This window comes from Lathamus discolor, chromosome 7, assembly GCF_037157495.1.
Source record: "Lathamus discolor isolate bLatDis1 chromosome 7, bLatDis1.hap1, whole genome shotgun sequence".
Lineage (NCBI taxonomy): Eukaryota > Metazoa > Chordata > Aves > Psittaciformes > Psittacidae > Lathamus > Lathamus discolor.
The window spans coordinates 19,270,170-19,292,211 of NC_088890.1; the positions used below are offsets into that span (position 1 = coordinate 19,270,170).

The following is a 22,042-nucleotide window of genomic DNA, read 5'->3' on the forward strand; positions in this document are numbered from 1 at the left end:
AAACCAGTGTTTTAACCCTAATTTTACTATCGGTTTCGTATTTTTTTACCGTCACTATGCAGTTCCCACCCTCCTCCACCTCACCCCCCATCCCCTGTTTTTATGCCCCCCCGCTTAAAGTAAACAGACTGTCTTCGCATCTGCCTTCCCTGTGTTTAACTCCTGGGCCAGAGCACGGGGCGCAGCTTTCCAGCACCCTCTGCTTGTGGGTACTTGCTTCCCCTGTTGAAACACAACTGCGTGGTTGAACGACAGTTCTTCTTCTTCTTCTTACTGTTTCTTATTACTGTTTCTGTAGTTTTCCTCCACTTTGCCTCTGCTCCGCGCAGTGCCAATTTCAGGGCAAGACTGCTGCACAAACGTGCTGCTGCGAAGGACAGTGGAGAGACAGAAACCCTGCTCTTGGTCATCCCAACAGTAATCCTAAAAGCATGGCACCTCCAGGGCCGCTTGGATTCTGCTCTGCCTCTGGCCAAATAGCTGCTTCTTGCGCAGAACCCCCAAACACTTTGCTTACGGAGGCTGATTTCATGACCACAACTGTACCATACTAGAACTGCTTTACAAACAGTGCCTTGCTGGAAACCACTAGATTCACATGTTTCTTCCTGCTTCCCCAGTCCTCATCTTGTGATGCGAGAAGAAAAATGGTGGAGGAGCAATGCCCCACCTGACAACCAAGCTGAGTTGACGGAGTTCGAGAGCCGATTCACGTTTTGGCCTCTGAGTGCAGGGCCCGAGTTTCGAGAGCTGGAGACCTTGCGGTGGCTGGGAGATGGAGACGCTGTGGTTTGTACTGAGGCGGTGTTTCCCGTGGGGAGTGTCCAGCCCAGGCCAGGGGCAGGCAGCAGGGAGCCCTTGGGGGGGAAGCTCTGGAGGCACCTCTGAGATGAGAGGACAGTGAAGAGCCAGGGCCAGGTGCGCTGCCCCATCACCAAGTGCAGCACCCGGTTTGCAGAGGGTCAAGTAGAAACGAGGTTGCGCCTCGGCAACGGCAACCAGAGGAGCCTACGCTCTCGAGCAGAGGTGGATGGGCTGAAGAGCTCCACCAGAATCTGCTCCCTTGAGCAGCCCCGTCGAGGACCTGAGCCAGCCGCAGTGCTACAGCTGTGCCCACTGCATGGCAGCACTGGCCATGGGGAACGGGAAAACCACTGGGCTGGAGATGGAGCCCTGCCTCCCACCGCGAGAGCGTGAGGGACCCTTGCAAAGCCCCTCTGCAATGGCAGCACAGCAGCAGCATCCTCCTCTGCCCCCAGCTCTCACCAGAAGGACCTGAAGGGACACGAGGGCTGCACGGTTCAATACAACACATTTGTCAGCAGCAAGGGCACCGTAGATCACAGCGGATGCTAGTGCTGGGCTGTCCCCTGAGAGCTCAGGAGGAGCCCGTGATGCCCTTCTTAGCTGGAAGGACCAAAGCTAGCTCTGCCTGCGATAAGCCCCACTCCAGTTCTGAGCACAGGTTTCCCCTGAATCTTGGGGGCGGCGCTTGGCAGCTGCTGAGATCAGAAACCTGGTCATTGGCACTCGCTTTGTTCTTTTCCGTGGGCATTCCCTGTGTGCCCCTGCTCCCTCTCTGTGTCACTGAAAGAGCTCTCTAAGACTCGGTGCACAGTTCTAGCAAGCGGGCATCCTTTACTGCAGCACTGGGCGCAAGGGGCCACCCTGCGCATCGCCGCTGCCGAGTGCGGTGGGGTGAGCACGCCATGGCCCCTGCTCAGTGCTGAGGATGCCTTTGGCTGCCCCAGCAGCCCTCTCTCCCTCTGGCCAGGTGAGGCCGTGCAGACAGCCCTGCCCTCCTCAGCTGGGCTGCAGGGTCCGCGCGGCAGGGCCATGGCACCGGAGATGCTCAGGGGAGCCGTGTTCTCGTGTGGTCCCCAGCATCGTCCATCCGTGGCATCGGCCAGGGGTGGCACAGGGCCGCTGGCTGTCGGGGGCACGGCTGGCCCAGGGCTGTCAGTGGCAGGCGGGTGGAACGGCGGGGCCGCTGGAACAGGGCCCCGAGCTCTAGAAGGCGGCGGCTGTCGACGTCGCTGGGCGCGGCTCCCATAGCGCGTTCCGGGCCGGTGGCCGTTGCAGAGCAGAGCGAGAGCGATGGCGCGGCCGGGCGGACGGCGCTGCCCCTGGCTCTGGCCGTCGGCGCTGCCCCTGGCGCTGCTGGTGGCGGTCACCTCCCTGCTGCAGGGATCGCTGCTGGGAGCGGCGCTGGGCGCGGGGGGTGCCTGGTGGGCGCTGCGGGCCCGCCGCCCGCCCGCCGGGCGCCTTCTGCTCCGGGGCTCTCCAGCACGGTTCCTGCCCCCCAGGCGCTCTCCCCCGCTGCGCCCGCCCCCGTACCGGGTCAGGCACAGCCTGATCGCCCGCTTTCCAACCCCTTGGGACCAGATGGTTTGGCGCATGAGGAAGCAAATGGCCAGTAACAGCAGAGCGGCCACTGGGATCGGGCAGGGTGTGAGCTCCCCGACCCGCGGCAACCGCCTTGGGTGAGCGGGGCAGTGGGATGTGGGTGGGGTAAGGACACGGGTGGCGCAGGGAAACAGGTGGGGTAAGGACACGGGTGGCAGTAGACACTCCTTGTCAGGGGCCCGGGGGGCACAGGGGCCCTGGTCGTCAGGGATGGAGGTGGCACAGGGACACGGGTGGGATACAGAGGCGGGTGGCACAGGGACATAGGTTGGATACAGAGGCGGGTGGCACAGGGACATAGGTTGGATACAGAGGCGGGTGGCACAGGGACATAGGCTGTGAGGGCTGCGGGTGGCGCAGGGCACGGGCGAGGTAAGGACACGGGTGGCCTAGCGATGGTGGGGCCAGGCCCGTACTGCTGCCCTTGGCGCTGCCCGGCGTGGTGCTGCAGGGGTGGCTGCTGGGAGCAGGGCGTCCTCGTGTGCGATGCGATCCTGCCAGCCCGCATCGCTCCTGTCTTCGTGCGGCCCGCACGCCAAAATGGCCTCTCCAGTGTTTCAACCGCAGGAACCATCCGTGCTGAGAGTACCGTCCCGCCGCTACTGCCTCTGGTGAGCTTGGGAGGAGGGTGGAATCGGATCTTCCTGCCGCTCACAGTGCTCTGGCCGTTTTCCTCTAGCAAAGCTGCACCGCAGACCGTGCGCCAGCGGCACCCGCTGCCACAGGACCGCAGCCCTGAGGACCTTTCCGTCCCGGTACGCTGGCACAGTCAGATGCCCAGGGGCTCTCCACGGGCCCAACGCCCAGCACCGCTGCGCGGCCCCCGGCCCAGCGCGGAGCTCTTTGCCTGTGCCCACTCTGCCCTGGCCAGTCTGCAGGGGGGACACAGCCAGGGGAAAGGACAAAATCTCTTTGCTGTGCTGGCACCTTCCCAGCTGGAGGCAGCAGCACGGCTGCGAGCCCTGTGTTCCCGCTTTGACACGGGTCTCCTCAGCACCTGCTGAGCTGTAAGAACACACTGCTCACATCCTGGGCTGGGCTTGCAGATGTGAGAGTGGGATGGAGTCGCGGCTGATGGAGCCCTGCAGCTGTGCAGGGAAAGGTTTCACCCAGGGTGGGTCAGGAGGGAAGGGTTTGCTCTGGCCGGGCCAGCAGCGTCCTCCCTCCCCGTCGCCTGGGCCAGTAAAGAGCCTGGAGGCTGCTTGCTCCCAGCGTGGGTTCAGTTTGGGGTGCGCAGGCTTCGCCCTCCACGGACATTGCAGGGGGGAGTTGAGCAATGCTGAAGCAAGAGAGGCTCTGGGCTCGGCAGCCAGCCCCTGGGAGATGGGATTTCCTCTGTGGTGAGCAGGAGAAAGGGAGGCTGTGCTCCCCTGACCCAAATTAGTTACTCCTGGTCTCTTTCCACATTCCAATAGAAGAGGATATGCGTGAGGGAGGCCCCACATTCCGGAAAAGGGCCCTGCTGCCAGGTGCCACTTTGGATAGGAAGGTAACGTACTGCTCATCCATCCGGTGCCTGCTTGTCAATGCCAGCCGGGAGGAAAGCAGTCGCCTTCCCAGGCGAGGCGGTGCCCAAGGCCTGCTCTCCACCGGAGCTGGGATATTCCAGGCCCGTGAGACATGGCTGCTGGGTCACCCGGTGGTGGGGAAGCCCCCTTGCTGTGTATAGCAGCATGGCTGCAGCGGTGCCGTTGCCGTGTGGCACTGGCATGTCCTGTCCCGGCCTGGCGCTGACCCTAAGTGGCTCTCTCCCACTTGCACAGAGAATGGGAATGGCAGCGACGAGAAGAGAGCCCTCCAGGGACAGCGAACAAGGCTGTGCAGACAGAGGAGGGTGAGCGTAGGTGGGGCCCGGCTCTGTGCCGGGCTTGGATGGGCCACTGGTGCGGGGCTGCTCCGATGCCAGGCGGAGCTCATTGCAGCACTCCCTCAGCTGAAAGAGAGAGGAAAGCCCGTGTGCCCGTCGCGGAGAGGGTCCCGTGGCACAGTGCGAGATGTGGCCACGTGTGGCACCTTGTGGGGTTTGTGGTTCGGGTGGGCAGCGTGCAAGGAGCGTCCGTGGAGGTGGGAAGGGGCCGCTGGGCCGTGGAGCCCCAGCGGGCTCTTGTGAGAGCTTCCCCACGCATCTCTTGTGGCCAGCTGCTGCCCCAGGGCATCGCAGCCCTGGCCTGGCCTTCAGGCCGTGTCCCTGGCTCTGCCCTCCAGGACGGGCATCCAGAGAGGAGTGGGAAGGGACAGCGCCCTTGGTGCGGGCCGAACGCCCCTGCTGGGAGCTGCTCCTGACTCGTCTCCTCCTGTAGCTGTCGAGAGGCCTGAGGAGGAGCAGCAGCAGTCCCGGAGCCCATCACCTTCGCCGGGGAAAGGAAGGCCACGCAGGAGGAGCATCTGCCTGCTGGTGCCCGGCGAGACCCACCCGCTGGTGCTGGTAGGTCGCTGTCTCGCAGCCTCTTTTGCCCTCCTCTGGGGCAGAACGTGCTCAGTGCAGCTCCTGCAGGGCTGGGGCAGGCTGAGCTGCCTGCCTTGGGGCAGGAGCTCTCTGCGGTGGCTGTGGCAGAACCACGGCTTCATGGGCCTGGCACAGGCCTGCTTCCACAGCTCCTTCAGAGCGGCTCTGCCGGCTGCCCGTACAAGGAACTAAGCTGCTGCTCTCTCTTGGCAGTACCCTGACCTTAACCCAGTGTACTCCACCACCGAGCTGATCCTGAAGGAGGAGGCGGAGGCAGCGTTGCAGCGCTCTCAGCGGCTCTTGGGACCTAAGGCTGGTAAGGGCAGACTGGGAACGCCAAGGGCACGGCAAGGGGGAGAAAGCCACGGCCCGCGCTGGCAGGGCAGTGGGTGCCTGTGCAGCGCAGGCTGAGGAAGCTCCTGGGCCAGTGCTGCCTGCTCCTCGGCTCTGATGCTCTTAGAGACTTGTGAGGACTCGGGAGGGAGACCTCGTGTCCTGCAGGCCCCAGGGTGCTGGGCGAGGTTGCCCAGGGCCGGAGCTGCGAGCTCTTCGTGCCGGGAGGCTCTGCTAAGGGGTAGTCCCATGCGGCAAGCTGTGGGTCCTGATTTCTCGCTCGCTCCCAGCAGCCATCCCCCAGCACTGCTCAGCCACCAGCCGCAAACAGGAAGCGAACATGACCACAGTGTCGGTGGATTCTGGGCAAGACGTTTCCACCACCGCCAGCCCTACTGACACCACCCAGCCCAGAAGCGGGAGCGTGCCCGTGTTGCCAGGTGAGTCGGGGTGGACGGGGCTTCTGTGGGGCTGAAGGGCAGGGTCAGATGCAGGCAGCGGCTTTCCTGCCGGACCTGGCTGAGCTGCCCGGGCTCAGCAGCCCTGAGGGGCTGGTGCTGGGGCTGTGCAGAGCCTTGCCGTGCAAAGGGAGGGTGCTTCCGTCACTCGCTGCCCCAGTCCCCAGCCCTGGGGGGTGGAGGGCAGTCTGAAATGCCGCTCCTCGCCCCCTCTGGGTGCACTGGATGCACCGGCTCCTGCGGGTGCTGCCGGCTCCCTAGAGCCAGGCTCTTCCTCCTCTGCCGACCCCGGCTCACTGTGGTGGGTTGCTTTCCAGGGACTCCTGCGCCCACCTATGACCTGCGGCCCTCAGGCTTTGGGCGACACGCCGCTTCTTCTGGTAAGGACGGAGTTGGTGCTTCAGGCTTCAGGAGCTGATGGATCGCGTTGTTCCCTTGGGCTGGGGGATGGCGGAAGGGTCAGGCTGTGCCGTAGGAGCCGGCTCGGGTGGTGGCTCCTGGGCTCCAGGGATGCAAAACCTTCCATTCCGCCAGCGATAGGGATGGTTGTAGCCCCGGTGCCAGCTCAGAGTGCGGCTGCAGAGACCTGAGCAACATTTGTGCTTCCAGGTTCGTCCGAACGCGCAAGATCCAAGGACAGAGCCTGCAAGCGGCACAAGGCATGGATCCGTCATTTCTGCAATAAGTAATGGCCAGTGCTGCTGGCCCCCACCCGCGGGGGCTCCGGTCCGGAGCAGCCCCGAGGCGGGCCCGCGGTGATGGGGCCAGCCCCCGTTTGTACTGCTGGCAAGAAGCTGTGTTGGGTGGCATCGCCTGGGGTGGGACAGGGGGAACTCTTCCTACTGGAAGAGCTCCCCAGCCGAGGCTGATGAACCTCTGTGCGTCCGTGCAGAGTTTCCGTCCTGGCTTTATTTTGCCACGTTCCCTAAGGTGTGAACTTTTGCTCCAGCCCTGGCAGCCTCTCCCCTCCCTTCTTACGGCCTTTCCCGTGCTGGGGTGCTCTGGAGCCACCGAGGGAGCCCAGAGCGGATTGGGCTCCTCCCCTCCCCACATCCCAGTTGGTTTTCATTTGTGCCTCATCCCCACCCCTTTGGCATTTACCAGCTCCGGGGACCTGCGGTGCTGTCTCCCCTGGTGCCGTTCGGTGGGAGCGGGGCAGAGGCTGCTGGAGCCGGGGGTCACCCGAGAGCTGCTCCCCCCTGCCCGTGGGGTCCTCACCACCCCCAGGAGGGCTTCGCTGCTGGCTCTTTTACTCTCTGAGCCCTGTAATTGTGTGTCTTGGGTGCAGCCTGAATTACCCAAAACCCCACCAATAAGGGAACGTTCCTTAATGAAACCACGCTTTGTTTTTATGTTGGAGCTGTTACAGCACCTCCTGCCTCCTAAATTGCGCTGTACATGGCTGTGACTAAACCTGTTCTCTCTGGGTTTTTTCTTCCCGAAGGAGGAGGACCACAGGGATGCCAAGTGGCCTTTTGGGCCACCAGAGGCAAAACGTCGGCGTCTCTGACCTTTGCTGAAGACTTTTGTTTTTCAATGTTTGTTCTGCAGTTGTTCTAATGTACTTGTTATGCTGTTCGTGTTTTGTTCTTATACTCTTGTTGTTTTGCTGTTTTATTGTAGCCCTTTTTGTTCTACTGTTGGTCTGTTGTTGTTCTAACGATAGTAAACCTGTATTTTTACCGTAATTTCACTAGCATTTTAGCATTTTTTTACTATCAATATACAATTTCCACCCACCCTACTACATCCCCCACCCCACTACATCCCCCCCCCCCCCCCGTTGTTATGTCCCCCACTTAAAATAAACAGACTGTGTTCACATCTGCCTTCCCTGTGTTTGATTCCGGGACCAGGGCACAGGTGCCACTTTCCAGCACCCTCTGCTTGAGCCATCACTAAGTGTCCCCTCTGACTGAAGATGCTCCCCATGGTGCTGCAGCACCCAGTCTGTAGAAGGTCAAGGACAGAGAAGTGCCTTGGCAACGGCAACCAGAGGAGTCTTTACGCTCTTGAGCAGAGGCGGATGGGCTGAACGAAACACCTGGGGTGCTCCCCGGGCCCAGGGATGGCCGCGGCATCCTCTGTAGGGCTGGGAGAGGGCAGGTGGGGAGGCTGGGGGCAAGGCGCAGGCAGGATGGAGCAGCCGCAGGCTGCACATGCCAGAGCTCCTGCCCTTGCGTGACCTGTTCCTTTCAGTCACCTGAAATAGCTCAGGGGATGGCTCCCCTGATGGTGCACCTGGGCTGTCCCCATGGTGATGGCTGTGCCCCCCTTCTTCTCCCATCCCTGCCATCATTAGGTGTGTGTTTGTGGCTTCTGCAGCCACTGGCTCATTTTGCCAGGTCAGGTGATGCCACCTTGGTCCACCAAGCGCATTCAATATGCCCTGAGCCTTGATTAGATCTCTTTTGACAGGTATCTGGATTGGCTCTTGCAAAAGGATATGTCCCCTGCTTAGCGTGTTGAAATAGAGCTGCTGAGGCTTATTCCTGTGTTTACCTTGAAGAAAAATTAGCTTTTTTTCCCCCCAACGTTTTTTAAAGGGAATCTGAACTCTGAGAACCTCTGGGCTTTGAATAAACCATTGAATCAGCTCTGAGAGAAATGTGTGCCTGGGGGGAGGTAGTTTATTCCTGGCTTCTGGAATATAAAAGCTTTCAGATATTTGTTTACTTGAGAAATTTGTCAAGAACCCCCCATGAAATCCTCCCGAGGAAGAGCTGGCTCTTCCCTCTCCCCTTTCTGTGAACTTGACAGTGTCTGCTGAAGAGGAGAAGGGATTTGCTGTGCCTTGGACACATACTCTTTATTAAAGCAGGCAGCCAAAGCTGAGCCCAGAAGGCAGATTAAAAGTAACACTTCCACGTAGCTACTAAGCCGCCACGCTGTTGCCCGCTCCCAGCTGCTGCAGTTCTACTACCCAAAATTTCCCAGCAATTGTTTTAGCCAAAGTTGGCAACGCAGGCGAGCAGGACTGGCATTTAACAGGAAATCAGCGGGGCATACTCTTCACTCTAGTTAGGATTTCCCTGTTCATCGATAAAGCCTCACTTACCTCGTAGTTGTTTTGCTCTTACGCTGTAGCTGTTTTGTTGTTTTATTGTAGAATTTTTGTTGTTACACCGTTGTTTTGTTGTTCTAACAATAGGAAACCAGTGTTTTAACCCTAATTTTACTATCGGTTTCGTATTTTTTTACCGTCACTATGCAGTTCCCACCCTCCTCCACCTCACCCCCCATCCCCTGTTTTTATGCCCCCCCGCTTAAAGTAAACAGACTGTCTTCGCATCTGCCTTCCCTGTGTTTAACTCCTGGGCCAGAGCACGGGGCGCAGCTTTCCAGCACCCTCTGCTTGTGGGTACTTGCTTCCCCTGTTGAAACACAACTGCGTGGTTGAACGACAGTTCTTCTTCTTCTTCTTACTGTTTCTTATTACTGTTTCTGTAGTTTTCCTCCACTTTGCCTCTGCTCCGCGCAGTGCCAATTTCAGGGCAAGACTGCTGCACAAACGTGCTGCTGCGAAGGACAGTGGAGAGACAGAAACCCTGCTCTTGGTCATCCCAACAGTAATCCTAAAAGCATGGCACCTCCAGGGCCGCTTGGATTCTGCTCTGCCTCTGGCCAAATAGCTGCTTCTTGCGCAGAACCCCCAAACACTTTGCTTACGGAGGCTGATTTCATGACCACAACTGTACCATACTAGAACTGCTTTACAAACAGTGCCTTGCTGGAAACCACTAGATTCACATGTTTCTTCCTGCTTCCCCAGTCCTCATCTTGTGATGCGAGAAGAAAAATGGTGGAGGAGCAATGCCCCACCTGACAACCAAGCTGAGTTGACGGAGTTCGAGAGCCGATTCACGTTTTGGCCTCTGAGTGCAGGGCCCGAGTTTCGAGAGCTGGAGACCTTGCGGTGGCTGGGAGATGGAGACGCTGTGGTTTGTACTGAGGCGGTGTTTCCCGTGGGGAGTGTCCAGCCCAGGCCAGGGGCAGGCAGCAGGGAGCCCTTGGGGGGGAAGCTCTGGAGGCACCTCTGAGATGAGAGGACAGTGAAGAGCCAGGGCCAGGTGGGCTGCCCCATCACCAAGTGCAGCACCCGGTTTGCAGAGGGTCAAGCAGAAACGAGGTTGCGCCTCGGCAACGGCAACCAGAGGAGCCTACGCTCTCGAGCAGAGGTGGATGGGCTGAAGAGCTCCACCAGAATCTGCTCCCTTGAGCAGCCCCGTCGAGGACCTGAGCCAGCCGCAGTGCTACAGCTGTGCCCACTGCATGGCAGCACTGGCCATGGGGAACGGGAAAACCACTGGGCTGGAGATGGAGCCCTGCCTCCCACCGCGAGAGCGTGAGGGACCCTTGCAAAGCCCCTCTGCAATGGCAGCACAGCAGCAGCATCCTCCTCTGCCCCCAGCTCTCACCAGAAGGACCTGAAGGGACACGAGGGCTGCACGGTTCAATACAACACATTTGTCAGCAGCAAGGGCACCGTAGATCACAGCGGATGCTAGTGCTGGGCTGTCCCCTGAGAGCTCAGGAGGAGCCCGTGATGCCCTTCTTAGCTGGAAGGACCAAAGCTAGCTCTGCCTGCGATAAGCCCCACTCCAGTTCTGAGCACAGGTTTCCCCTGAATCTCGGGGGCGGCGCTTGGCAGCTGCTGAGATCAGAAACCTGGTCATTGGCACTCGCTTTGTTCTTTTCCGTGGGCATTCCCTGTGTGCCCCTGCTCCCTCTCTGTGTCACTGAAAGAGCTTTCTAAGACTCGGTGCACAGTTCTAGCAAGCGGGCATCCTTTACTGCAGCGCTGGGCGCAAGGGGCCACCCTGCGCATCACCGCTGCCGAGTGCGGTGGGGTGAGCACGCCATGGCCCCTGCTCAGTGCTGAGGATGCCTTTGGCTGCCCCAGCAGCCCTCTCTCCCTCTGGCCAGGTGAGGCCGTGCAGACAGCCCTGCCCTCCTCAGCTGGGCTGCAGGGTCCGCGCGGCAGGGCAATGGCACCGGAGATGCTCAGGGGAGCCGTGTTCTCGTGTGGTCCCCGGCATCGTCCATACGTGGCATCGGCCAGGGGTGGCACAGGGCCGCTGGCTGTCGGGGGCACGGCTGGCCCAGGGCTGTCAGTGGCAGGCGGGTGGAACGGCGGGGCCGCTGGAACAGGGCCCCGAGCTCTAGAAGGCGGCGGCTGTCGACGTCGCTGGGCGCGGCTCCCATAGCGCGTTCCGGGCCGGTGGCCGTTGCAGAGCAGAGCGAGAGCGATGGCGCGGCCGGGCGGACGGCGCTGCCCCTGGCTCTGGCCGTCGGCGCTGCCCCTGGCGCTGCTGGTGGCGGTCACCTCCCTGCTGCAGGGATCGCTGCTGGGAGCGGCGCTGGGCGCGGGGGGTGCCTGGTGGGCGCTGCGGGCCCGCCGCCCGCCCGCCGGGCGCCTTCTGCTCCGGGGCTCTCCAGCACGGTTCCTGCCCCCCAGGCGCTCTCCCCCGCTGCGCCCGCCCCCGTACCGGGTCAGGCACAGCCTGATCGCCCGCTTTCCAACCCCTTGGGACCAGATGGTTTGGCGCATGAGGAAGCAAATGGCCAGTAACAGCAGAGCGGCCACTGGGATCGGGCAGGGTGTGAGCTCCCCGACCCGCGGCAACCGCCTTGGGTGAGCGGGGCAGTGGGATGTGGGTGGGGTAAGGACACGGGTGGCGCAGGGAAACAGGTGGGGTAAGGACACGGGTGGCAGTAGACACTCCTTGTCAGGGGCCCGGGGGGCACAGGGGCCCTGGTCGTCAGGGATGGAGGTGGCACAGGGACACGGGTGGGATACAGAGGCGGGTGGCACAGGGACATAGGTTGGATACAGAGGCAGGTGGCACAGGGACATAGGTTGGATACAGAGGCGGGTGGCACAGGGACATAGGCTGTGAGGGCTGCGGGTGGCGCAGGGCACGGGCGAGGTAAGGACACGGGTGGCCTAGCGATGGTGGGGCCAGGCCCGTACTGCTGCCCTTGGCGCTGCCCGGCGTGGTGCTGCAGGGGTGGCTGCTGGGAGCAGGGCGTCCTCGTGTGCGATGCGATCCTGCCAGCCCGCATCGCTCCTGTCTTCGTGTGGCCCGCACGCCAAAATGGCCTCTCCAGTGTTTCAACCGCAGGAACCATCTGTGCTGAGAGTACCGTCCCGCCGCTACTGCCTCTGGTGAGCTTGGGAGGAGGGTGGAATCGGATCTTCCTGCCGCTCACAGTGCTCTGGCCGTTTTCCTCTAGCAAAGCTGCACCGCAGACCGTGCGCCAGCGGCACCCGCTGCCACAGGACCGCAGCCCTGAGGACCTTTCCGTCCCGGTACGCTGGCACAGTCAGATGCCCAGGGGCTCTCCACGGGCCCAACGCCCAGCACCGCTGCGCGGCCCCCGGCCCAGCGCGGAGCTCTTTGCCTGTGCCCACTCTGCCCTGGCCAGTCTGCAGGGGGGACACAGCCAGGGGAAAGGACAAAATCTCTTTGCTGTGCTGGCACCTTCCCAGCTGGAGGCAGCAGCACGGCTGCGAGCCCTGTGTTCCCGCTTTGACACGGGTCTCCTCAGCACCTGCTGAGCTGTAAGAACACACTGCTCACATCCTGGGCTGGGCTTGCAGATGTGAGAGTGGGATGGAGTCGCGGCTGATGGAGCCCTGCAGCTGTGCAGGGAAAGGTTTCACCCAGGGTGGGTCAGGAGGGAAGGGTTTGCTCTGGCCGGGCCAGCAGCGTCCTCCCTCCCCGTCGCCTGGGCCAGTAAAGAGCCTGGAGGCTGCTTGCTCCCAGCGTGGGTTCAGTTTGGGGTGCGCAGGCTTCGCCCTCCACGGACATTGCAGGGGGGAGTTGAGCAATGCTGAAGCAAGAGAGGCTCTGGGCTCGGCAGCCAGCCCCTGGGAGATGGGATTTCCTCTGTGGTGAGCAGGAGAAAGGGAGGCTGTGCTCCCCTGACCCAAATTAGTTACTCCTGGTCTCTTTCCACATTCCAATAGAAGAGGATATGCGTGAGGGAGGCCCCACATTCCGGCAAAGGGCCCTGCTGCCAGGTGCCACTTTGGATAGGAAGGTAACGTACTGCTCATCCATCCAGTGCCTGCTTGTCAATGCCAGCCGGGAGGAAAGCAGTCGCCTTCCCAGGCGAGGCGGTGCCCAAGGCCTGCTCTCCACCGGAGCTGGGATATTCCAGGCCCGTGAGACATGGCTGCTGGGTCACCCGGTGGTGGGGAAGCCCCCTTGCTGTGTATAGCAGCATGGCTGCAGCGGTGCCGTTGCCGTGTGGCACTGGCACGTCCTGTCCCGGCCTGGCGCTGACCCTAAGTGGCTCTCTCCCACTTGCACAGAGAATGGGAATGGCAGCGACGAGAAGAGAGCCCTCCAGGGACAGCGAACAAGGCTGTGCAGACAGAGGAGGGTGAGCGTAGGTGGGGCCCGGCTCTGTGCCGGGCTTGGATGGGCCACTGGTGCGGGGCTGCTCCGATGCCAGGCGGAGCTCATTGCAGCACTCCCTCAGCTGAAAGAGAGAGGAAAGCCCGTGTGCCCGTCGCGGAGAGGGTCCCGTGGCACAGTGCGAGATGTGGCCACGTGTGGCACCTTGTGGGGTTTGTGGTTCGGGTGGGCAGCGTGCAAGGAGCGTCCGTGGAGGTGGGAAGGGGCCGCTGGGCCGTGGAGCCCCAGCAGGCTCTTGTGAGAGCTTCCCCACGCATCTCTTGTGGCCAGCTGCTGCCCCAGGGCATCGCAGCCCTGGCCTGGCCTTCAGGCCGTGTCCCTGGCTCTGCCCTCCAGGACGGGCATCCAGAGAGGAGTGGGAAGGGACAGCGCCCTTGGTGCGGGCCGAACGCCCCTGCTGGGAGCTGCTCCTGACTCGTCTCCTCCTGTAGCTGTCGAGAGGCCTGAGGAGGAGCAGCAGCAGTCCCGGAGCCCATCACCTTCGCCGGGGAAAGGAAGGCCACGCAGGAGGAGCATCTGCCTGCTGGTGCCCGGCGAGACCCACCCGCTGGTGCTGGTAGGTCGCTGTCTCGCAGCCTCTTTTGCCCTCCTCTGGGGCAGAACGTGCTCAGTGCAGCTCCTGCAGGGCTGGGGCAGGCTGAGCTGCCTGCCTTGGGGCAGGAGCTCTCTGCGGTGGCTGTGGCAGAACCACGGCTTCATGGGCCTGGCACAGGCCTGCTTCCACACCTCCTTCAGAGCGGCTCTGCCGGCTGCCCGGACAAGGAACTAAGCTGCTGCTCTCTCTTGGCAGTACCCTGACCTTAACCCAGTGTACTCCACCACCGAGCTGATCCTGAAGGAGGAGGCGGAGGCAGCGTTGCAGCGCTCTCAGCGGCTCTTGGGACCTAGGGCTGGTAAGGGCAGACTGGGAACGCCAAGGGCACGGCAAGGGGGAGAAAGCCACGGCCCGCGCTGGCAGGGCAGTGGGTGCCTGTGCAGCGCAGGCTGAGGAAGCTCCTGGGCCAGTGCTGCCTGCTCCTCGGCTCTGATGCTCTTAGAGACTTGTGAGGACTCGGGAGGGAGACCTCGTGTCCTGCAGGCCCCAGGGTGCTGGGCGAGGTTGCCCAGGGCCGGAGCTGCGAGCTCTTCGTGCCGGGAGGCTCTGCTAAGGGGTAGTCCCATGCGGCAAGCTGTGGGTCCTGATTTCTCGCTCGCTCCCAGCAGCCATCCCCCAGCACTGCTCAGCCACCAGCCGCAAACAGGAAGCGAACATGACCACAGCGTCGGTGGATTCTGGGCAAGACGTTTCCACCACCGCCGGCCCTACTGACACCACCCAGCCCAGAAGCGGGAGCGTGCCCGTGTTGCCAGGTGAGTCGGGGTGGACGGGGCTTCTGTGGGGCTGAAGGGCAGGGTCAGATGCAGGCAGCGGCTTTCCTGCCGGACCTGGCTGAGCTGCCCGGGCTCAGCAGCCCTGAGGGGCTGGTGCTGGGGCTGTGCAGAGCCTTGCCGTGCAAAGGGAGGGTGCTTCCGTCACTCGCTGCCCCAGTCCCCAGCCCTGGGGGGTGGAGGGCAGTCTGAAATGCCGCTCCTCGCCCCCTCTGGGTGCACTGGATGCACCGGCTCCTGCGGGTGCTGCCGGCTCCCTAGAGCCAGGCTCTTCCTCCTCTGCCGACCCCGGCTCACTGTGGTGGGTTGCTTTCCAGGGACTCCTGCGCCCACCTATGACCCGCGGCCCTCAGGCTTTGGGCGACACGCCGCTTCTTCTGGTAAGGACGGAGTTGGTGCTTCAGGCTTCAGGAGCTGATGGATCGCGTTGTTCCCTTGGGCTGGGGGATGGCGGAAGGGTCAGGCTGTGCCGTAGGAGCCGGCTCGGGTGGTGGCTCCTGGGCTCCAGGGATGCAAAACCTTCCATTCCGCCAGCGATAGGGATGGTTGTAGCCCCGGTGCCAGCTCAGAGTGCGGCTGCAGAGACCTGAGCAACATTTGTGCTTCCAGGTTCGTCCGAACGCGCAAGATCCAAGGACAGAGCCTGCAAGCGGCACAAGGCATGGATCCGTCATTTCTGCAATAAGTAATGGCCAGTGCTGCTGGCCCCCACCCGCGGGGGCTCCGGTCCGGAGCAGCCCCGAGGCGGGCCCGCAGTGCTGGGGCCAGCCCCCGTTTGTGCTGCTGGCAAGAAGCTGTGTTGGGTGGCATCGCCTGGGGTGGGACAGGGGGAACTCTTCCTACTGGAAGAGCTCCCCAGCCGAGGCTGATGAACCTCTGTGCGTCCGTGCAGAGTTTCCGTCCTGGCTTTATTTTGCCACGTTCCCTAAGGTGTGAACTTTTGCTCCAGCCCTGGCAGCCTCTCCCCTCCCTTCTTACGGCCTTTCCCGTGCTGGGGTGCTCTGGAGCCACCGAGGGAGCCCAGAGCGGATTGGGCTCCTCCCCTCCCCACATCCCAGTTGGTTTTCATTTGTGCCTCATCCCCACCCCTTTGGCATTTACCAGCTCCGGGGACCTGCGGTGCTGTCTCCCCTGGTGCCGTTCGGTGGGAGCGGGGCAGAGGCTGCTGGAGCCGGGGGTCACCCGAGAGCTGCTCCCCCCTGCCCGTGGGGTCCTCACCACCCCCAGGAGGGCTTCGCTGCTGGCTCTTTTACTCTCTGAGCCCTGTAATTGTGTGTCTTGGGTGCAGCCTGAATTACCCAAAACCCCACCAATAAGGGAACGTTCCTTAATGAAACCACACTTTGTTTTTATGTTGGAGCTGTTACAGCACCTCCTGCCTCCTAAATTACGCTGTACATGGCTGTGACTAAACCTGTTCTCTCTGGGTTTTTTCTTCCCGAAGGAGGAGGACCGCAGAGATGCCAAGTGGCCTTTTGGGCCACCAGAGGCAAAACGTCGGCGTCTCTGACCTTTGCTGAAGACTTTTGTTTTTCAATGTTTGTTCTGCAGTTGTTCTAATGTACTTGTTATGCTGTTCGTGTTTTGTTCTTATACTCTTGTTGTTTTGCTGTTTTATTGTAGCCCTTTTTGTTCTACTGTTGGTCTGTTGTTGTTCTAACAATAGTAAACCTGTATTTTTACCGTAATTTCACTAGCATTTTAGCATTTTTTTACTATCAATATACAATTTCCACCCACCCTACTACATCCCCCACCCCACTACATCCCCCCCCACCCCCTGTTGTTATGTCCCCCACTTGAAATAAACAGACTATGTTCACATCTGCCTTCTCTGTGTTTGATTCCGGGACCAGGGCACAGGTGCCGCTTTCCAGCACCCTCTGCTTGAGCCATCACTAAGTGTCCCCTCTGACTGAAGATGCTCCCCATGGTGCTGCAGCACCCAGTCTGTAGAAGGTCAAGGACAGAGAAGTGCCTTGGCAACGGCAACCAGAGGAGTCTTTACGCTCTTGAGCAGAGGCGGATGGGCTGAACGAAACACCTGGGGTGCTCCCCGGGCCCAGGGATGGCCGCGGCATCCTCTGTAGGGCTGGGAGAGGGCAGGTGGGGAGGCTGGGGGCAAGGCGCAGGCAGGATGGAGCAGCCGCAGGCTGCACATGCCAGAGCTCCTGCCCTTGCGTGACCTGTTCCTTTCAGTCACCTGAAATAGCTCAGGGGATGGCTCCCCTGATGGTGCACCTGGGCTGTCCCCATGGTGATGGCTGTGTCCCCCTTCTTCTCCCACCCCTGCCATCATTAGGTGTGTGTTTGTGGCTTCTGCAGCCACTGGCTCATTTTGCCAGGTCAGGTGATGCCACCCTGGGCTGGCACTGCCACCCCTGCTTTCACCTGCTCCCTTGGTCCCCAGGTAAATGTGGGCTGGGGAAGTCCACCCTGGGCAATAGCCTCTTCCTGACAGACGTGAAGAGGCCGCAAGCTGCTGAACACTGAAGAGACCCGCTGAAGAGTTTTCTCTCTTCAAGGTGCATCTGTCCCCTGTGAAAACACTCCAGTCAGCTTATTGCAGGGGGCTTCTCCTGACTTGGCAGTCTCTGTGGGGACTGCACAGGCAATCTTTACAGAACAACAAATCTCTCATTAACTTCTCTTACTGGACCCAAGTGTTTTCAAGAGCTCTTTTCCCCTGAAGAAGAAGCCTCTCTTCTTTTTACTCTGACCACGTACATGACTGCCTCTGAGAACAGCCAGCCATGCCTGCTCCGGACAGGGCTCGCCCAGGCTCAAGGTAGGACCGTGGTAGAGTAGGGGGAGTTGCTGAGGAGTGTCTCTGCTCAACAGGCCCACCTGGCTTCAACTGAGTGGGAAAAGGAGAAAACAAGAGAAAAAGGCACAAGTTAGAGCTGATGAAGGACATCACAGCAACAGACACCTCAGCCAGAGAACCCTTCCTTCTGCCCACCAGCTGCCCCTCACCCTGCACGGCTCAACTCCTCTATGCAGCTGCAGGTCCAGTTAGGAAGTTTCCAGGGGATTTAAACCCATGACCCAGACTCTGCCTGAGCTCAGACATTCTGAAATGCCTTAACTTTGGGCCAAGGACAAGAGAGCAGAAAAGCCCCACTGAGGACATGGTGGAAGGTGCTGTAAAAGAAGCACCTCCTGAGAGCACAGGGGAATGGCTCCTGATGCATCCACGTATGTCTCCCTGGGCCAGGGGTCCTGCTGGACTCCCAGCACACTCTGGGGCAGAAGGCAGGGCATTAAAAACAACCTCCTAAGAACAAGGGCTGTGCAAGACCTTCGGAAGTTCAAGGACACTCGCTAAGCTGGGAGGCTTCTGCAGCGGTGGCCATGGAGGGAAATTCAGTGTCTTGCAGGGCTTCCATCAGGTCTCGTCGCAGGAGAAGCAGAGAGCAAAGTCTGATGCTCTGCAATGGCACAAATAAGAGAGAAGCTTGTGATGGAGCAGGACATGGAGAAGTCTTGCATCAAGTGGCATGAAGCCAATGACACGTGTTCCTAAGTCACCTGAGCATTTGAGAACGTTAACTGGACTCCAGAGTCCCATATAACAAGCTGTACGCTGCCCCTTTTGGAAAGAGCTTTTAGAAATCAGAAAGCGTCCTGGCCCTGGGCTCACTTTCCTCTTCACAAGACACAAATGGCAGGTCAGTGCCAGCAGCAGCCTTCTCTCCATGATCTCATCTCGCTGGGTTTAGGTGCCTGGACAGGGACCATTTCTGACCTGGCAGGGCAAACTTTCCCAAGAAGCTACAAAGCTTAGGAGGGAAGAGGCTCTGGGTTTCTGAGGCCTTGGAGACCACTTGTCCCACTGCCTTCTCTTCCACACAGCTTTCACAAACCAGCATCTTCCAAGCTCCCGGCTGTACATCCTGTGCTGGTGTTGCCCAAAACACAACATGAGAGTGGCTGGAGCTGTTTCAAGGAAAAGCCTTCTTCAGGAAACCTTCTGCTCTCATCATCCATCTGTTTGCGCCCCACCAAGTCGGGGAGTGCATTGACAGGGCAGATGTTAGTGACAGCACAGTAGGATGCTCTGCCCAGGGTGAAAGCGTTCCTGAGAAACTTGATGAAATTTGACAAGGGCAAGTGTAGAGTCTTGCATCTGGGGAAGAACAACCCCATGTACCAGTACAGGTTGGGGGCTGACCTGCTGGAAAGTAGTGAAGGGGAAAGGGACCTGGGGGTCCTGGTGGATAGGAGGATGACCATGAGCCAGCAATGTGCTCTTGTGGCCAAGAAGGCAAATGGCATCTTAGGGTGCATTAGAAAGGGAGTGGTTAGTAGGTCAAGAGAGGTTCTCCTCCCCCTCTACTCAGCCTTGGTGAGGCCGCATCTGGAATATTGCGTCCAGTTCTGGGCCCCTCTGTTCAAGAAGGACAGGGAATTGCTTGAAGGAGTCCAGCGCAGAGCCACAAAGATGATTAAGGGAGTGGAACATCTCCCTTATGAGGAGAGGCTGAGGGAGCTGGGTCTCTTTAGCTTGGAGAAGAGGAGACTGAGGGGTGACCTCATCAATGTTTACAAATATGTAAAGGGTGGGTGTCAGGATGATGGAGCTAGGCTTTTTTCAGTGATATCCAGTGATAGGACAAGGGGCAATGGGTGTAAACTGGAGCATAGGAAGTTCCACATTAACATCAGGAAGAACTTCTTTACTGTAAGAGTGACAGAGCACTGGAACAGGTTGCCCAGGGGGGTTGTGGAGTCTCCTACACTGGAGATATTCAAGGCCCGCCTGGACAAGTTCCTGTGTGATGTACTGTAGGTTACCCTGCTCTTGCAGGGGGGTTGGACTAGATGATCTTTTGAGGTCCCTTCCAACCCTTGGGATTCTGTGATTCTGTGAGAGCACAGACGTTATTCCTGCACAGGCAATGAACGAGAAACCCAAGCAGCTGCTTGCGGTGCACTGCCTGGAGTGATGCACAGGCAGAATGGGACTGCCAGAGCCACAGCACCATTAAACTTTACACGCTGCACGCTGTTTATTTAGAGTTTCCTGGGGTAAAAGCAAAAGCAGCACTGCTCCATCACCCCACCTCCTGTGTGACAAAGAGCACAAGAAGCAGCTGTGACCTCTCCTCCCCTCATAGGCTGCAGTCATGCTGCCGCAGTCCAGGCACTTTGCTCCAGGAAGGAAGCACTCCTGGTACCAGACGAACAGAAACCTCTCCTCCAAAGTCAGGCTCAGTAAATGCAACCCCTCCGGAGCCAGCCCTGAGCAGCCGGGAGTGCTGCAGACATCCCACAGAAAGGAACCAAAGCCATTCCCCATCCTGCCTCTTTACTCCCAGCTGCGGGTTCGCCCCAGCCCTGCCCCAGGGCATTTCAGGGTGGGGCCAGAGCTCTTGCTTGTGGCTGGGAAGAGGTGAGTGTCTGCGGACGGGGGTGTTTGTGATTGTGGAGCCTGGTGAGTTCTTGCCGTGATCCTGCTGCAGTGCTGGGATGTTCTGGTCTTCATGTCTTGCTGTGTGTGCCTGGTCTGTTTCTCTGTCTCTTCACTTACACTTTAAACCCATCAACCTCTTTAAGGCTGGGCACAGGGTTATGAAAGATTTGCTATCTCATTGAGAAGGGTGTTTCAAGCTTGAAATGTTGGTTGGCTTTGGGCTGAAATGAAACCCTAACAGTAAAGACAAGAAGGGGCTGGAAGTGGTACAGAAGGATGAGTTGACCTACCCACGTGCAGTAGTAGGGAAGCAGTTCGGGATGCTGGTGGTGAGGGATGGTGTTTGAGCAAGCCAAGGAGAAAGCTGAGCCTTAGTAGTGTGACAGTGCCAGAGAGCTACAGAAAAACTGGTCAATGAGAAAACAGTTGATTGATGAAATGGCCTGAAATGAGGAAGGAGGGAAAAGGCTGTAATCTGTAAACACTTTAATGGCAAAGTTGTTTAATCTGAACTGTCCTAGGAGCTGACAGGGTGTTATTGCTGCTTCTGAGGCTACAGGCACTTCTGAGGCACAGACACTGACAGGGGAATTTTCCACTTAGTGGCAGGGATATTAAATTATAAAGCAGATAAGAGTTTATATCCAAAGCAATGAGCTGCTATTTTCTCAAGGCCTTGCTGCCAAGCAAATGCTGTGGAAATGAAAGCAGTGATCAGAGAAATCTGTTACAGAAAGAATGCTGATTTGAATCTTCTTTCAGTTTGCAAAGTTGTTTTTACCTACTGAGAGGCTTTAAACAAGAAACTAGAAAATGCATTGCAGTTGCTTGGGATCAAACTCAAGTCTCAGGCACACAGAAGAGTCTAGAGAGAGAAGCCAATAATTAGCTTCTGGAAAAAAAAATCCGTGGCAAATGAGAAACTCAATAGGGTGGAAAGTGAAGGGGGGAAAAAGGACAAAAGGATGGAAAATGTTATTGCAGTAGCAAAAGTGCAGCTAAACCAGAGGGTTTGAATATGTGAGGAATAACCAAAAGGTTATATGAGAGTATTTCTTGGGAGTTAGCAAGTATGAAGGTTGCACCATGACAGTGCTTGTGCTTAGAAGGAGAGCTCTGGGGAGGTTGATTTAACTGGGAAGAGCCTATTCCCACTGTGGAAAAATAGAGACAATGAGCCCAGGAAAGAGGAAGTTAAGTAAAATGTAAAGGATCCTCCTGAAGACTTTCAGTGATGAGGAAATAGGAGCTGATGCCAGGTACCCACAGTAGCTGCCCCATCCCTGGCAGTGCTCAAGGCCAGGTTGGACATAGGGGCTTGGAGCAAGCTGCTCCAGTGGAAGGGGTCCCTGCCTATGGCAGGGGTTGGAACTGGATGAGCTTTAAGGTCTCTTCCAACCCAAACCAGTCTGGGGTTCTGTGATTATATGAAAGATCTGCTCCAGCAGCTGTTTCCTGCAGCTCAAGCAAAGGGAAGCTGTGCACTCTTTACTAATGTCTTTCCAGGCTGAAGCTGTATATAAGAACAAGGATTGATAGTATTTCATTTTAAAGGGCACAGTTGCTTGCCCAGTTATTCCTATCACAGGGTTCAACTTCTCACAGTTAAAAGCAAAGAGTTTAAAATGCTCTTTAAAATAGGCCAGTACTTTGGGAAAGGTCAAATTCTTGTTGGATTTTTGACAAGTATATATTTTTACAGGAAAACACCCACTAAAGAAGGTAAAATATAGAAGGCAGCAAGTACTCATTGTATCAGCAGTTCAGGCTCCCAGACTGCTGAGAAGAACTGCCCTTAGTGAAATGAGATTGCATTTTACTTATGCCATAGATGGAATAACAAGTTTCTCATTCATCTCTCACTTCATATTGGAATCGCTTAGGAAAGAGCTACTGGAGCAGAAGGAGCATCATGGCCAAACCTTAGAAGCAGTATTTGATCTCTGGATGATGTCTTAGGGAACACTCTTTTGGAAATGAATACTCTGGTCACTGAAACAAGTTAGAGAAATTAAAGATACTGCTCCATGTTATCTGCATGGATAAATAGAAACCTCTTCATACATTTATTTAGGAAAAGAAGTCGCTTAAGCAACATTTAGGGCAAAGAAGCTCTTGGAAAAAAGTTATTCTTGATGTCCAGTTATTCTTGGTGTCTGGTTGAAGCCATTTTCACATAATGAAGTTG

General features: G+C 58.4%; 2 long non-coding RNA genes across 2 annotated transcripts; both read left to right on the forward strand.

Moving 5' to 3' along the window:
• The first annotated feature begins 4,711 nt into the window (after positions 1-4,711).
• Positions 4,712-11,205, forward strand: LOC136018074 (uncharacterized). Its single transcript, XR_010614223.1, has 3 exons — positions 4,712-4,831; positions 5,066-5,168; positions 11,102-11,205. It is a non-coding gene; the product is annotated as an uncharacterized LOC136018074 (long non-coding RNA).
• A 3,123-nt stretch (positions 11,206-14,328) lies between these two features.
• Positions 14,329-15,152, forward strand: LOC136018183 (uncharacterized). Its single transcript, XR_010614284.1, has 3 exons — positions 14,329-14,420; positions 14,756-14,818; positions 15,048-15,152. It is a non-coding gene; the product is annotated as an uncharacterized LOC136018183 (long non-coding RNA).
• The last annotated feature ends 6,890 nt before the right edge of the window (positions 15,153-22,042 follow it).